Here is an 18,703-nt window from a genome sequence, read left to right on the forward strand (position 1 = left end):
AAACAAAAACTTCACGTGATGTGCTTCATCATGATATTTGCTTTACTGCTGTGGTATAGAACAGAACCCAAAATATCTCCAAGGTATGCTTGTATAACAACTGACAAGGGCAAACGTGTTCCTGAAGAATATTAATTTGTTGAATACACTTTAAAAGTGCTAAGTTCAATTACAGATTATCAGTAAATTTTGGTGATTTTTAAAAAACATATTCAGGCTTCATTTTCTGAGGTTTCTTTTTGGGACCACTTGTTAAGATTTTTCTAATCTTAGAGCTTCTTAAGAGACTCCAGGATTTAAACTGACTTCCTCATTAGCCCCTTTCCTTTTCCAGTCATATGGGCTTCCTGTGCTGGTAGCAGTAGGGAATAGGAAAGGATCCTTGGTCTAAAGGAAGAAAGTTCTTTCTGTAATTGATTAGAGTTGCCCCTCACTCTTTAAATAACTTTGAAAAATGCTTTAAAATTTTTAAATCCTAGATGATTTCTGACTAAAAATGTGTGATTCATTTGACATCATGTTAAAAGAGCACAGGATGGTGGGAGTGGGGGTGGATTTAGTTTTAAATCACAGTTTCATTGGGCAAGTCACCATGGTAGCAGCACCTTGCTTATCTACAACCTGGGAATAATATGCATTACATCACCTTATTGATGTTAGAACCCAAATAAAAAATGTCCATTGAAGGCACCTCACAGATGTTAAAGTGCCTTCTAAACAGGAGTTGTTATCAGAGCTATTTGTGGGAGGAAAGTGAGGGGGGTATGTCAGAGCTCAATTGTAGAAATGAGCAAAATTTGCAAGTTAGATCAGGGTCCAGACTCTTCTTTTTGACAGTCACTGAGTAACTCCAGCTTTTACCATGGATGCAAAGTGTGGTTCCTACAGATACAATCTCCCTCTTCCATGATGAAGCCGATACACAGATTTCCAGAGAACATGCAGTTGGGACTTTATTTCAGGTTCATGTGATCTTTTCTCACCATACAAAGTCCACAAGGGAGAAAGTCTGGGCATCTTTCTCTAATCCATTCAGCTCCTTCCCCTGATTCTTGCCATGAATGTGGCAGGACTGGCAGTCAATTGGCACACACTAGGAAGGCCATGCTGTTTGTTAAATATTGAAATACTGACATAATGGTTGATAAATAATGGTCATTTCCCTGAACCCCTCTGAGTGGTTCCCTTGACTCACAAACCTGGTGGCCCCAGATCCTCCCTAAGATTTGACAAGTAGGGTGACACTGTTATGGTTGACATACTTTCTGATAATCAGGACCAGCTGGTTAAAATTTTTAATATGAACTGTGGGGTGAAGGGCCTTAGTCTTGACCCTCACTATCCTCAGTTCTGCAGTTGGCAGTGTCTGTCCTAATCCTTGGACCTTATTCCTTATTCCCCTAGGCTTCATCTCCTCAAAGGTCCAGGCTCTTTGTGTCTGGCCTCCACTGTAGATTTTTTCAGTCGATCTCTGTTTAGTTGGATTCCACTGATGAATGTGGGAATATGGAAGGTGAAGGAGGTGAGAAGCAGAGGCATTCTATAGAGTAGTCACCAGATGGAGTATCCAAAGTCAATAAGATCCTGCAGAAATCAAAGACTGAGCCTCTCAAGGTTACAAACATTGTAAGATGTCACTCCAAGTAGTGTTGAAAGCAGCTCTTTTGCCCCTTTCCTGTTTACCCACTTCTGTTCCCCTCTAACCTTAAAAGAACCTAATTATAGGAATGAGATCACTAGGTAATTTAACCTAACTCCTGACTTATGCTCTCCTGAAAGCACAGCATGCCTTGCTTAACCTGTTGATTCTTTTCCTAGATAAAAAGAAGTAAGAATCAAGAACTAAGTAGTTAAAGAATGACTAGCTTTCTAACCCCAGCAGCCCCCTTTGCAATCCTGAAGGCAGATCATGCAGGCAAGATAACATCTGAAGGAAGAGTCAGCCAGTCTGCACTCAATGGAGAATGACACAGAACCTCCTGCCTCGATGATTCACTGAGATTCTTTCCCCTTTTTCCCCTTTAAAACTGTCATGGCTGAGCAGAATCTTTGGAGTTGGTCTCAGGACGAGTCCACTTCCTCCCCAGATTCCAGGCTTTTCTGATTAAAGCACCTTTCCTTTCTTTTTTTTTTTTTTTAAACAACAGCATCTTTATTAAATAAACACCAATTTCTAAACTTGACAACAAATGATAAGTATTACCTACAGTTGTGGAAGCAATACAGAGATCCCACCACAAGTGAGTAGTTTGTAGGCAGCCACTGGAATTGATCTTTTTTTTTTTTTTTAACTTGTACAGTGCTTTTATTTATTTATTTATTTATTTATTTATTTATTAACATCTTTATTGGAGTATACTTGCTTTACAATGTTGTGTTAGTTTCTGCTTTATAACAAAGTGAATCAGCTATACATATACTTATATCCCCATATCCCCTCCCTCTTGCGTCTCCCTCCCACCCTCCCTATTCCACCCCTCTAGGTGGTCACAAAGCACTGAGCTGATCTCCCTGTGCTATAAGGCTCCTTCCCACTAGCTATCTATTTTACGTCTGGTAGTGTATATATGTCCATGCCACTCTCTCACTTTGTCCCAGCTTACCCTTCCCCCTCCCCATGTCCTCAAGTCCATTCTCTAGTAGGTCTGCATCTTTACTCCCGTCCTGCCCCTAGGTTCTTCATGACCATTTTTTTTTTTTTTAGATTCCATACATATGTGTTAGCATACGGTATTTGTTTTTCTCTTTCTGACTTACTTCACTCTGTATGACAGACTCTAGGTCCATCCACCTCACTACAAATAACTCAATTTCGTTTCTTTTTATGGCTGAGTAATATTCCATTGTACATATGTGCCACATCTTCTTTACCCATTCATCTGTCGATGGACACTTAGGTTGCTTCCATGTCCTGTCTATTGTAAATAGAACTACAATGAACATTGTGGTACATGACTCTGTTTGCATTATGATTTTCTCAGGGTATATGCCCAGTAGTGGGATTGCTGGGTCGTATGGTAGATCTATTTTTAGTTTTTTAAGGAACCTCCATACTGTTCTCCATAGTGGCTGTATCAATTTACATTCCCACCAACAGTGCAAGAGGGTTCCCTTTTCTCCACACCCTCTCCAGCATTTGTTGTTTGTAGATTTTCTGATGATGGCCGTTCTGGCCAGTGTGAGATGATATCTCATTGTAGTTTTGATTTGCATTTCTCTAATGAGAAATGATGAGCATTCTTTCATGTGTTTGTTGGCAATCTGTATATCTTCTTTGGAGAAATGTCTATTTAGGGCTTCTGCCCATTTTTGGATTGGTTTTCTTTTTTTGATATTTTGATATTGAGCTGCATGAGCTGCTTGTAAATTTTGGAGATTAATCCTTTGTCAGTTGCTTCATTTGCAAATATTTTCTCCCATTCTGAGGGTTGTCTTTTCATCTTGTTTATGGTTTCCTTTGCTGTCCAAAAGCTTTGAAGCTTCATTAGGTCCCATTTCTTTATTTTTGTTTTTATTTCCATTTCTCTAGGAGGTGGGTCAAAAAGGATCTTGCTGTGATTTATGTCATAGAGTTTCTGCCTATGTTTTCCTGTAAGAGTTTTATAGTGTCTGGCCTTACATTTAGGTCTTTAATCCATTTTGAGTTTATTTTTGTGTACGGTGTTAGGGAGTGTTTTAATTTCATTATTTTACATGTAGCTGTCCAGTTTTCCCAATACCACTTATTGAAGAGGCTGCCTTTTCTGCATTGTATATTCTTGCCTTCCTTTATCAAAAATAAGGTGACCATATGTGCGTGAGTGTATCTCTGGGCTTTCTATCCTGTTCCATTGATCTATATTTCTGTTTTTGTGCCAGTACCATACTGTCTTGATTACTGTAGCTTTGTAGTATAGTCTGAAATCAGGGAGCCTGATTCCTTCAGCTCTATTTTTCTTTCTCAAGATTGCTTTGGCTATTCAGGGTCTTTTGTGTTTCCATACAAATTGAAGCACCTTTCCTTTCTATTGACACTTGCCTATCAAATTATTGGCTTTTGAGAGGTGAGCAGCTGAACCTGAGTTCAGGAGCACCATGTCTCCTTCCTCATCTTCAGTTCTATCCAAAAGCTTTCATTGTATTACCTTGGCTGAAGCAGGAAGCAAATTTCATGAAGGGATAGTGGAGGAGAAAAAAAATCTTTACTTGGAATAAAGATTTGCTTTCCCATGGAATTGTAGAAGTTTTTATATGAATAAGTCAATTTAGAACACTTAGTTTATAGCCTTAGTAGTGTCCATAGCTTAAAAGAAATGCCCCTAAAGAAAAAGCACTGTTGAAATACAAAACCTGCCTGGTTCCCCTTATACTTGCCTAACAAAAAGTTCATATACTGTTGAAGTTCAAGTTCAAATCAAAATTGTAAGATGTCTTTACCTAGTTACATTTGATATCTTCCTGTATATTAAAAGAATAGTCATATTTTCGTCAGATATTTTTCTTAAGTCAGCGAAACATTCCTTTCCACTTCTCCTGGGTCTAACATGATATCAGCCCTTTTCACTTGTATGCCTCCGGGGAAAAGGTGGGAGAGGAAGAAGCAAGGGAAACAAGAAGTGTCCTTGTTTGTGGCCACAGGTAGCCACATGGCAACGCTCTCTCTCCCCCTGTTCCTTTCCTCTAATTCCACCTGAACAGGTTGGGAGGAAGGAGGGAGATGGGGGACTATGTTTCCTTTGCGGGCACAAAAGGTGGCTCCTGACTGTTCTTGCACGTGCCACTGACATACGGATGAGTGCTTTTCCAGGAGTAAAGAGGATTGGATTCTAATGAGGACATGGTGAAGCTGGGAACCTGTAGATTATCTCTTTTTTTGGTTCTTGTTGTATGATAAAATATATAAAATATATATTGAGATATAAAAACACTTGTATAGTTGGAACTACATTTAATAGATATTAAATATTCTTAGAGAGCTAATGATCCATTACATTTGAATAAGATAAGGTTTAACTGATATTCAACCAAGCCAAACATTGTTGGAGCCCAAGAAGCCATCTGCCTTTTTCACCACTCTGAGCTTAGCAGAATTCTGTATGTAGCAGAGCTCAATAAATGTTTGCTGTTGAATTAAGTGACTAGAATTTAATATAATATGAAGGCCATGTGATACTTAGTTGGAAACAATGGATTCTTTTCAGAAAATAATGTTGGCTGTTCGTTTGAAGAACATAAAATTACCTTCATACCTCACACTATATAAAAAATAATTTTCAAATGAATATTGCAAAGGGCCAAATGTAAAAACCAAAATTATAAATTTATTAGAAGAAAGTAAAGAAGAATCTTTTTACAGTCTTGATATGGAGACATTTTGCTAAGGAAGATTAAAAAAACCCAGAACACAGAAGGGAAAATAAAATTGAATTTGATGACTTTAAGAGGAAAATTTCCTGCACTATGAAAGATACCATTAACAACATAAAAAACAAACAAATAAATTTTTAAAACCAACTTGGGAGAATATTTGCAAAACATACAACTGTTAAAGGAAAGGCAGACAAATCATCCAGTAGAAAAAGGGTCAAAGGGTACAAGTAGTTAATCCACAGAAGGAAATACAAATGGCCAGTGCACACTTGAAAAGGTATTCAATCTCACGAGTAGTCAGGAAAGTGCAGATGAAAAGAAAATGTGATACTGTTTCTGCCAACCTGGCAAAAATGGAAAAGATTGTTAGCCTCTAGTATTGGCATGCTACAGATTCCCTTGCAGCCTGCTTCAGGGCGAGTACATTGGTAAATTTTTATAAGCCAATACTGAAATGTAAAACATGTGAATTACTCTATATCAATAGACAAACCCCTGCAGCATTTACAGCGACAGCTGGCAAGACACAGAGGGTTGAAAGCATCTAGGACCTGGTTACTTTTCCTGAGTCTGGAAATTACGAAGGATAGTGAGTAAGGAGCACCAACAATGAATGGGTCCCAGAGAGTCCTGTGGGAAGAACAGTAAAGTTAGCAGAAGGAGGAGCATACAAATGACCAAGGGAAGGTCCTAGTGGGACTTCTCTGATGCCCGGGGCCAGGGGCTGGGGCGGGGTCCTGGGCTGCAATCAGCTCACACACATACCTAGTTTATTGCACCTACATTTCCACGCAGCAGCAATGGCCTGGGACTCTGGTTTGCTGCATCGGCACAAATTACTCCCTATTGTTTACACCTGGCCAGTGTCAGGCATTTCTATTCCTGTAATGGCCCTGTAAAAAGCTTCAAAAATGCTTGTCCCATGTCCTCTGGATTAAGTCCACATTGTTGTAAGCTTGCAGCAAGAGAACTTGATAGAGCAGGGGTGTGAGCTGATTTCCCTCCTCTTCCCCCATCCCTCTCTGTGGAATTGCACCTGTTTGGAAAAGTACCTGGACCCATGTGGAGCCCAGAGGGTAAAACAATACCCGAGTAGAGAGGAAGAAACCCACTCCCATAGCCGTCCAAAGGTCACCACTAGGACTGTCCTGGGGAGCAAGTAGGTGACAAACAGCATGGGGAGGGGAGCTATCCGGGGAGCTATTTACAAGTTGAGACCTCCCTGTGGGCCAGAAAAGGCCAAATGAAGGAAACTTTAAACCTTATTTTATGTTTAACATAATTTTTATCATGTTTCAATGAGGTTTACAGAATATACAGGACACTGACCCCTGTCTTCTGGAAGTTTACCACTGAGTCCCTGAAATAGACAAACGCAAACTCAGTGGATGGCTGCTCCACTCTTTCCATTGCTCAGCCCGTGAGTACTTGGATGACTTCATCTTTTTCTTCTCTCTTCCCCTCACACTCGACTCCCATCCAACAGCAAGCACTGTTAGCTCCACCTCAAGAACAGGCTCAGTCTGACCATTTCCCATTCCCTTGCTCTGCCGCCAACCTGGTCTAAGCACCTGCCTCAGAAGCACTACGATTACTTCTTCCCTGGTCTCCCTGCTCCTACCCTTGCCTGCTTCGATCTGGTCTCCACATTGCAGCCAGGGTGATCCTTGGAAGTCAGGTCAAGCCAGTCCTCCTTTTAAAATCCTGCTATGGCTCTCATTTCAAAGGGAAAGCCAAGATCTCCACCGTGGCCTAGGAGCCCTACATAATCTGTACCCACCCCCTACCCTTGCTCTCTCTGACATCATCTTCCATAGCAGCACCCCTCCCCCACTCTCTCCAGCTGCATGGCTGTCCCTTGACCAGCCCCCTCTCCCTTTCGCCCTCCCTCCTCAGGACGCTGGCACCATTTATTCTGCCTGCCTGGGTCACTCCCTTCTCTTGACTAACCCACTCCCGTTTTGCAAGTCTTTACCTAAAAGTCACCTTCTCAATGAAACTGACCCAGATTCCCACCCTCCCTCCCCTATCTAAAGCTGCAGTCTGCTTTCTCCTGATCCCCCCTGTCCCGTTCTGTTTTTCCCATAGCACCTAACCTACTACATATTTTACTTATTTATTATGTTTATTCTTCACCGACTAGAATTTAAGCTCCACATGGAAATTTTTGTTTGTTTTATTCCTTGATGTAATCCAGAAAGGTTAGAATGAATGAATGAATTAATGAATTAAAACGGTCATTAACAAAGCCTGTGTTTGTTAAATGTTGAAGCATAGATTAGTGCTAAAAAAGTTAACAAAAGGGCAGATCTCATGTTTTCTTAAATAAATGTATATCACCAAGGTGCAAGAGGATTTAATTGGGGGATCATTTTGCCCTTTCAGGTTGAATGCAGACAGTTCAAGGACACATGTGTGCAATTTAAAGATGGAGCTCTTCAAAATAAAAGACAACACCCTACTTTCTGACCCTCTCCTGAACTTTGGCATTTGTTTATCCAAGAAGTCAATTGGCTAAAGTATTTTGAATTCCACTTCAGTAATTCATAAATGCTTTTGATTACTGTGGTGATTATTTAAGGACAAGAAAATAAAATTCAAGAAAAGAAAATTAAATAGGTATTAAGTACTTTTGAACAGTGGATTCACATGCTGTCAGGTCTAATGCATGTCAAGTCATGCATTTTCCAGCTGTTTTAAGTCTCAGAGCAGAGTTGACTCTGTCTTGAAAACTGTGTTCTTACAAAGAAGATTATTAGCACCAATTGGGAATACTCAGGTTGGCTCCAAACTGGCTAATCTCAGAGCTGCTGCTCCAGGAAAGACTTTTTCCCATAATTACAGGAGATTGCAACCATGGAAAAATAAAAGGCAGGAGAAAGGGAGAAGCAGATATTCTGTAAATGTAATCTTGGTTAGAGAGAGAGAAACAATTGACACAGAGAAAACAAAGCTATCGTCTCTCATCCACAAACACAATTCAGTCCTGCTATTTTATTCTGTGAATATCTGAAAATGAGATAGTAATTGTTTACATCTTTAAGTTGAATAAAATTATCTTTCGTGATTTCTGACAACCTTGATTTGTTTAGGGTTTTTGTACATGAGTGCATACTTATTTTAAAATATTTTACTGTGTTCAGGTTTGGGGTGCATATTTCAACATTGTATATTTTTTTCTGGTTTAAAAAAATACATGCTTATTGTAGAGAATTTTTCTCTACAAAGAGAAAAATGAAATCACCTAAAATCTCACCATGCAGTTAATTTTTCGACCTTCTTTCTTTTTGTTAATAATCAAATGAATACATTTATTTATTTATTTGTTTGTTTGTTTGTTTGTTTGTTTAACATCTTTACTGGAATATAATTGCTTTACAATGGTGTGTTAGTTTCTGCTTTATCACAAAGTGAATCAGCTATACATTTACATATATCCCCATATCTCCTCCCTCTTGCGTCTCCCTCCCACCCTCCCTATCCCGCAGCTCTAGCTGGTCACAAAGCACCGAGCTGATCTCCCTGTGCCATGTGGCTGCTTCCTACTAGCTATCTATTTTACATTTGTCGACCTTATTTCTTTTCAGTGTTTTTTCAGTGCTTGTATAGTGACTCCAGCTCTCCAATCAAATTATTGAGGTTGTCTCTCTTCTCTTCTCAGGGACCTCTGAACCTTCTTGACATTACCAAGAGATCAGGCCCCTTTTATCAGCCCTTTATTGAGAGAAAACCAGGACTTTTAACCATTGACTAAAGGGCTACTTCTTGGGGACTGTTGCCTTTGTTGCAGCCAAATTTAGGCAGTGCAATGCAAGAGACATTGCAGGGAGGGAGGTGAGGACCTCAATCGGGTTAAGAGGGCCTGCCAGTCTAGAACATCTACCGCCACAGAAAACTTGAGTCTCGCTATCACGGTCACTGCCATTCTGGTAGAAACTTCTCTGGAGGAAAGCTCAGAAGCAAAGGAAGCCTCCTTTGGTGGTGTTGCTCAGGCCTTGCCACTGTAGACTGGCCTCCCTAAAGTCATGTCACAGTTTCTATTGACTCTCCCCCCCACCATGAGATACACTGGGTTTCTGTAGAGGCACATCCATGTGCAGAGGTATTTGGGTCAGGAAGGGGCTAATATCAGCCACACACTGTGCCTCAAACCAGCCTTTCCCTTCCACAATCAAAGCTCTGCTACTGGGTTCAATCCCAACCATCCAATATAAACACAAGCAGCGTATCAGTGGAGCTCTGCAGTGGGAATATCGGAAAGGTTGCCCCACCGCGTCCCTAAAATTCTGACCACACAGTGAGATGTTATAACACCGGAAATAAAGAAGGATGCCTTTCCCATTTGCCTTGTAAATATCACTGACTCCTAGTTTTCAGTAAACTATAAAGTCAACCCGTCTCTTTTGTTCTCCATCTTTACTTTTATCTGAAATGATTCGCCCCAGATTGCTGAAAGCCAGTTACTACAAATTGTTTTTCACTTATTAAAAAACAGTATCAAAGATCACATTATAATTGAAGGCAGTTTTTAAAAGTAACAAAATGCAGGCAATCAGTGAACATCATTGTCAGTACAATTGGTTCGTTATCAAATGGCACTTAGTTATGGCTTATTCATGATGGTGTAAATAGCATTTCCACTGTAAGATCATGCACTCCAAGCAGAAAAATATTTTAATCATCAGGAAATTATGCTTACAAAAACCACCGAACAAAAAACTTGAACGTTTGGAAATATATAAAAAAAATTTTTTAAAGGATGCATTAAAATAAACATATATGTGATATACACATATATTCATATACATTTAATGTACATGCATATGAATATACAAGCTCCAATATTTTCTTTCTGCATATATATGTATTTTGATTTTGAAAATTACTTGCTAAAGAATATACTTTCTACCATTAAATAGGTTACAACTTAACATGGGTATTATTGACACAAATAGAAGAAACTAATTCTACAGAGAACATCTAAACCATGCATGCAAACAAGCAACCAATACTCATGGATAAATAAACAAATAAAATATGTACACAGTTTATGTACAACCTTTGATTTCATATCTGGAGGTTCTATAGAAGAAAAAAGATAGGGAGAAAAAACTTTTATTACTCAGAGAAATCATGGTGCTTCAAGAAACATGTGAAGGAAGGAGTGGAAGTGCTGGACAAAGCATTGCTGGGATAAAATTCCTGGCATGAGAGAGTGTGGGTGATGACCTGGTCTTGTGAGTGAAAAACCACATGAAATTGTAATGCAAACACCAGATGGCCTACGACCGTGAGAGTGGTTTCATAGGTCCTAGGAAGTAAAAAGACATTTGCAGGACATTTACAACCCATCTTCTTTCTAGATTATTGAGAAAAAAGGTCAAGTTTCAATCTATATTTACTCTTTATAGAGTTCCTTCAAGTAATAGTGCTTCAGACCAATTCTCCCAGAAGGGATAAATGCAAATTTGCTGTCCAATAAACTTAAGAGTATTTCCATCAGTGACTTCCTCCCTTTGAGGGGAATAATTACCTTGGGAGTTAAACAGCACATAGCTTTGCAGAAAACTTAAATTTTCACAATAGTGACAGACAACATCAAGAGGGGCCTTTTGAAACAGTTGGGAGCAATGCTGGGAATTCCAAGTCAATTTTTTCTACTCTAAATTTATGAATCTTTCTTCTCAGTGTTACTTGCTCCCCATCTTTCGTGCCCACTGAAGATGTCCATCCTATTATCATAAAATGTTCCTGAAAATTTCTCCGGGAGGTATCACTCCTTCTCTCTGTTTCTAACTGTTCCCTTTTCCTCCCCATCGAAGTCCAACCAGCATGGTGACCTGCATTGGGTTTTACTGGCCCTTTAGAGAAAGATGGAGGAAGGGCACTGTTCCACTGATATACGTGAGCTCCATCAAACTTCTGGAACTTTTCCTGAAATGTTTACACTATAGGCACCTGGAGCATATTGACTTTCTCTCTTCAAATGTTTAGGTTTTCTTCTGCTTGGTAGCTGCTCTCTGCTCCTCATTTCCTGTCTTAGGTCAAGATAAATGAATTTTCCACCAGGAAAACCATTTGAATCTCTGAGGGTTTAACCCCTAATTCACGCTATCTAGTCCATTGCCTTTAGTTTTTCGCCAGCTCATTTTACAACACCTTAACTGTTGTCTTCTGCAGTTCTGTATCCACATGAGCTACAAGTCTTCTGAAAGCCCCTTCCTATACTACTAGCTGCCTCATTGTACCTCTTCTGTATTCACTTCGCAGATAGAGGATCAAACGGTAGAAAGTTTTAACCAAACAGAGAAGAGAATGGATTATATGGGAATTAATTATGCAGTCATTTATTTTACTCTATAGAACATGCCTTCTGATATTTAACCACTCTGCTCCATCACCCATGCAAAGGAAGCATCTTTCAAAGACACCTCAAGAGGGCTTTCAGTCCTTGGACCTGGTTTAGATATAGAAATATTACAGAGTGATCTGGGTAATCAGTTTCCAGTATGGTATAATCTGGGGGTTTGGAGATGTCTTCTTTATCTATCACAGTCCTTAGAATGATATCAATAAAGATTTATCTTTTTGGGTTAACATTATCATGATAATATATTCCAAATCTAAAACTGGGACCTACCTAGTGTATGACACACAGGGACAGAACAGATTATGTTCAAACAGATGAAGTGCTCAGAGAAATGTATGTCCCTATTCTGTAAGTATGAACAAATTACTTGAAGTGGTATTCCTCAAAATGGCATCAGTCATTCTTACCTTGATGTGAATTAGTCTTATTATAAAATTACTCTCCTGCTTTCAGCTACTTGCAATAAAGGGAAGAACATTTTTCAAAATGAAGAAAGGATTGTCATGAAGTACAGAGCTTTGTCCCCAGCAGGCTTGGCCTGGCAGAGAATATGGACATCTGGGTAAATGATGGTCAGGAGGTCAGAAGGAAGGATTTGCCAAAATGGATAAACTGTGCCTTCACTCCTGTAGACCATATTCTCCAGAAAGCAGGAAAGCCAGTCACCATGTTGCTTCTGAGGTCCCAAAGGAAGTGCTCAGGGTACAGCCTTGGATCTTCTCCATCCATAGTCTTGGCCAAAAGCATAAACCTCTGAATAGTGCTTCCTGGTTTAAAGTGACTTTTGTTAACAAAAAGCTGAAAACAAAACAAAAAAATAAAAACAAATAAAAGGGGCCACTGACTCGGGGAGCTAGATACTAGCCAGTCCCCCCACCAAACCAATGGTAGGTTACTAGACTTCTTAAAATCACTTTTTTGTGGAGGTGTATTTAATAAAGTTGAAAGTACAATGAAGTTTTACAAGACCTTTTCTTTTCTTCAACTGCGTCATTTATTGTGTTGCTTAAGGGGAAAACTCTTTTATACTCTTGCCAAAAAGAAATGTAGGGGGAGAACTAAAAAGGAATGCTGTACTTTGGATTCTTCTCTGGATAATCCAAAAGGAAAGAATTGGCAAAATGATATTGAAATAATGGTGGATAGTCCTGCTGGCCCCATATTGGACTTTATCTTGAAAAGACTGTTTATTAGATTATACAGGGCTCTTAAAAATTCAAAGAACTCTTACTTTGACAAAACATTTTTCCATCATCTGGTTAGAATTCTTGAGCCAGTTAGCTCAGATCTGCTATTTCCTTTCCATGTGTTTTGCAAACCATGGGAAGAGGGAGTCATTATTTTGCAGGAGGCAGGAATGAGATGCAATTATGGGGGCCTGTGCACAGGATGGATGATATCGTCCCCCAAGCCAGCCAGCATAGAAGACCACTTGTCTGCATTCAGGGGCCGCTGATTGAATTTGGCCTGCTGTATCCTAAAAGGACCTTATCGGCCAGCCCTCCTTGTCTGTTTATTTAGAAAGAAACCATTGTGTGATGTGGTTATTCTAATGAGGACTGCAGAGCAAGTACTGCTTTTGACATGATGAATCTGCAGTGTGCATGTGTGTGTGTGTACACACACACACAGAGTCCCAGAGGCCCTCCGCCTGGTATGTAGCCTCAGATGGAGGCTTGTGTATCTGAAATTCAAGCAGATAGATTTGAAGTCAGCCAGAGGATTTGCCATCCTCAGTCTTAACCCACAATATTTTGGGGGGACAGTTTAGATTCAGAAATCCAATGTGTTGGAATGTTGGAATAACAGCAATTTTTGGTAATTTGCCTGAGTTTGCATTTGTGCTTTCTTTGGCCTAATCTGCTTAATTGAGACCTGAACTCTGGCTGGCCGCCAGCATTCACAGAGCATGTGGGCACCAGATTGATTTACCTCTATTTCTGTCGACTGAAAAATGACATTCTTCCCACTCCGTTAGCCTCTCACCCTGGGGAAAGTCATATATTGAATCCACTTGCCTGAAAATAAATTAAAACTTTAAGTAAATAAAGATAGAAAGTGAATGTACCCATTTTCACACTTACCCCTCATTCTCTAAAAATCAAGATATGTTAAAAAGGACTCCATCTCAAAGTGAAATCAGTAGTGAACAAAAATTTGTTCTTATTGAACAGCTGAGGGTTCATTTGGAAAGAAAGAAGTATTCAAGCACATGTTGACATGACTGTAGAGCAGCCCCCATGTTCAAGCAGCAACAGGAACTCCAGACAAAGGTCTCCCAACCTTACTTAAGTCCAGAAAGGGAGAGAAACGTGTGCCCAGTGAGCTTTCATGTGAGCCAGCATGAAAGAAGGTCTGTTTTAGCAATGCAAGCAATGTGCCCAGAAAGGGAATTTGTTTTGTTCTGGGAGGTGAGAAAGAAAGGTTTGTGGAGGGGCCTCATCTGAACTGAAACTCTTCCCATCAGTAGCAGCTGCGTACACGTCCTGACATGGAACAGCACGAAATTGAATATACTTTCCTTCCCAGTAAATTGGAACATATATATGTATATGTACCTATGTGTTTATATGTGTGCATGTGTATATATATACACACACACAGAGTAACTGTTGGGTGTTTTTAACACTAACTTTAAAATTGTATCTCATAAATTGTTGGGGCATTGTGATAAATTTAGCAGAAGAAAAGAGTTGATAATTTATGATGATGTATACATTGCCTTAACTATTTTTCTATACTCTAAATTAACTGTACATATATACACTATAAGTTTACACAAATATATATATATAAGCATATATATGCCATTATTGGTTAGGTTTCTATCTTTTTAGATATCTAAATTAAATGTTTTATTCAAGAATAATTGACCTACAGCACTATGTTAGTTCCAGGTGCACAATATAGTGATTCAATATTTCTTTGCATCACAAAACGATCACCATGGTTAGTCTAGTTACCAGCTGTCACCATACAAAGTTATTAAAATATTATTGACTATATTGCCCATATGGTACATTTCCACTCTGTGACCCATTTATTTTTTAACTTGAAGTTTGTACCTCGTAATTTCCCTCACCTGTTTCACTCAACCCCCGCCCCCGCCCCACCCCACCACCTCCACTCTGACAGACTGTTCTCTGTATCTATTAGGTTTTTTTGTTTTGTTTTGTTTGTTCATTTGTTTTGTTTTTTAGATTCCACATATAAGGGAAATCATATGGTGTTTGTCTTTCTCTGTCTGACTTATTTTACTTATCATAACACCCTCTAGGTCAATCCATGTTGTCGCAAATAGCAAGATTTCATTCTTTTTTATGGCTGAGTAGTATTCCATTGTATACATATACCATAATTTCTGTATCCATTCATCTATTAATGGACGCTTTGGTCACTGCTATATCTTGACTACTGTAAATAATGCTGCAATGAACGTAGGGATGCATATCTTTTTGAATTGATGTTTTCATTTTCTTTGGAAAAAATACCCAGAAGTGGGATTGCTGGATCACATGGTAGTTCAATTTTTAATTTTTTGAGGAATCTCCATACTGTTTTCCATAGTGGCTGCACCAATTAATATTCCCACCAAAAGTGCACATCCTTTTCTCCACATCCTTGCCATCACTTGTTATTTGTTTTCTTTTTGATGATAGCCATTCTGACAGGTGTGAGGTGATATCTCATTGTGGCTTTGCTTTGTATTTCCCTGATGATTACTGGTGCTGATCATCTTTTCATATGCCTGTTGGCCATTTGTATGTCTTCTTTGGAAGAATGTCTGTTCAGGTCCTGTGTCCATTTTTTAATCAGGTTGTTTGTTTTTTTGATGTTGAATTATATGAGTTCTTTGTATGTTTTGGATATTAATCTCATCAGTTATGTGATTCGCAAATATCTTCTCCCATTCAGTAGGCGGTCTTTTTATTTTGTTGATAGGTTCCTTCACTGTGCAAAAGCTTTTTAGTTTGATGTAGTCCTATTTGTTTATTTTTGCTTTTTTTCCCCTTGCCTGAGGAGACATACGCAAAGATGTTAAGACCAATGTCAAAGAGTGTACTGCCTATGTTTTCTTCTGAGAATTTTATGGTTTCAGGTTTTACATTTAAGTCTTTAATCCATTTTTTATTTCTGTATACGTTGTGAGAAAGTAGTCCAGTTTGATTATTTTGCATGTAGCTCCCTAGTTTTCCCAACACTGTTTATTGAAGATGCTGTTTTTTTCCCATTGTATATTCTTCCCTTCTTTGTCAAAGATTAATTGACCATAAGTGTGTGGGTTTATTTCTGGGCTGTCTATTCTGTTCCATTGATCTATGTGTGTGTGTTTGTGCCAGTATCATACTGTTTTGATTACTGTAGTTTTTCTTTACAGTATAGTTTGAAATCAGGGAGCATGATAGATCCAGCTTTATTTTTCTTTCTCAAAATTGTTGCAGCTATTTGGGATTTTTTGTGTTTCAATACAAATTTTAGAATTATTTGTTCTAGTTTTGTGGAAAATGCCATTGTTATTTTAATAGGGCTTGCACTGAACCTGTAGACTGCATTGGGAAACATGGTCATTTTAACAATATTAATTCTTCCAATACATGAGCACAGTATATTTTTCCATTTATTTCTTCATTCTTCACTTTGTTTCTTTAATGTCTTATAGGTTTCAGTATACAAGTATTTTACCTCCTTGGTTAAGTTTATTCCAGGTATTTTATTCTTTGTGATACAATTGTAAATAGGATTGTTTTATTAATTTCTCCTTCTGATAGTTCGTCATTAGTGTATAGAAGTGCCATAGATTTTTGCAATGTTACTGAATTTGTTTATTTTAACAGTTTTTTTTGGTGGAGTCTTTAGGATTTTCTATATCTAATCTCATGTCATCTGCAAATAGTGACAGTTTCACTTCTTCCTTTCCAATTGGGATTCCTTTTTTTTTTTTTTTTTTTTTTTTGCGGTAGGCGGGCCTCTCACTGTTGTGGCCTCTCCCCCTGCAGAGCACAGGCTCCGGACGCGCAGGCTCAGCAGCCATGGCTCACGGGCCCAGCCGCTCTGCGGCATGTGGGATCTTCCCAGACCGGGGCACGAACCCGTGTCCCCTGCATCGGCAGGCGGACTCTCAACCACTGCGCCACCAGGGAAGCCCTGGGATTCCTTTTATTACTTTATCTTGCCTAGTTGCTCTGGCTAGGACTTCCAAAATTGTGTTGAATAAAAGTGGTGAGAGTGGGCATTCTTGTCTTGTTCCTGATATTAGAGGAAAATATTTCAGCTTTTCACCATTAAGTATGATGTTGGCTGTAGGCTTGTCATATATGGCCTTTATTATGCTGTGGTGCATTCCATCTGTACCCACACTGTTACAGATTTTGAACCAGCTTGCATCCCTGGAATAAATTCCACTCAATCATGATATATGATTCTTTTGATTATTTCGTTGAATTTGGTTTGCTAATATTTTGTTGAGAATTTATACATCTATGTTCATCTGTAATATTCCTGTAGTTTTCTTTTTTTGTGGTGTCTTTGTCTGGTTCTTATATCAGGGTGATACTGGCCTCACAGAATGAGTTCAGAAATATTCCTTCCTTTTTGATTTTTTGGAACAGTTTGAGAAAGAAAAGTCTTAACACTTCTCTATATGTTGAATTCACCTGTGAAGCTGTCTCGTCCTGGACTTTTGTTCTGATAAATTTTTTACTACAGATTCAATTTTATTATTGATAATTAGTCTGTTCAAAATTTCTGTTTCTTCCTGATTCAGTTGAGAAATTTTATGTTTCTATGAATTTATCCATTTCTTCCACATTGTCTGTTTTATTGGTGTATAGTTGTAGTAATCTTTTTGTATTTCTGTGATGCTGGTTGTAACTTCTCCTTTTTATTTCTGATTTTATTTTTTTGGGCCCTCTCTTTATTTTTCTTGATGAGTCTGGCTAAAGGTTTATCAATTTTGTTTATCTTTTCAAAGAACCAGCTCTTAGTTTCACTGATCTTTTCTATTGCTACTTTAGACTCTATTTCATTAATTTCTGCTCTGATCTTTATGATTTCTTTCCTTCTACTAATTTTGGGTTTTGTTTTTTCTTCTTTCTAGTTCCTTTAGGTGTAAGGTTAGGTTATTTGATATTTTTCTTGTTTCCTGAGGTAGGCTTGTATTGCTATAAACTTCTCTTTTAGAAATGCTTTTGTTGCATTGCATGGGTTTTTGATCATTGTGTTTCCATTTTCTTTGTCTCCAGATATTTTTTTATTTTCTCTTTGATTTTTTCAGTGACCCATCTGTTGTCTAGTAGCATATTATTTAGATTCCATGTGTTTGTGCTTTTTACAGTTTTTTCTTGGTGTTGATTTCTAACCTTATACTGTTGTGGTTGGAAAAGATACTGGTTATGTTTCCATCTTCTTATATTTATTGAGTTTGTTTTGTGGCATAGCATGCAATCTATTCTGGAGAATGCTTCATGTGCAGTTGAAAAGAATGTGTATTTTGCTGCTTTGGGATGAATGTTTTATATATATATATATATATATATATATATATATATATATATGTGTGTGTGTGTGTGTATATATATATATATGTATATATATATATATACATACATATATATATATATATATATATATATATATATATATATATATATATATATATATCCCTCTGGTCTGTGTCATTTAAAGTCAGTGTTTCCTTGTTGATTTTCTCTCTGGATGATCTATCCATTGATGTAAGTGGAGTCTCATACTATTATTATGTTACTGCCTTTAAGTTTCTCCCTTTAAGTTTGCTAATATTTGATTTATGTATTTAGGTTCTACTATGTTGGGTGTGTATCTATTTATAATTATTATAACTTCTTATTGGATTGATCCCTTGATCATGTGTAATGTTCTTCTTTGTCTCTTGTTACAGTCTTTGTTTTTTTTTTTTTTTTTTTTTTTTTCTTTTTGCGGTATGCGGGCCTCTCACTGTTGTGGCCT

The sequence above is a fragment of the Mesoplodon bidens genome, assembly GCF_964165515.1.
Source record: "Mesoplodon bidens genome assembly, chromosome: 6".
Taxonomy (NCBI): Eukaryota; Metazoa; Chordata; class Mammalia; order Artiodactyla; family Ziphiidae; genus Mesoplodon; species Mesoplodon bidens.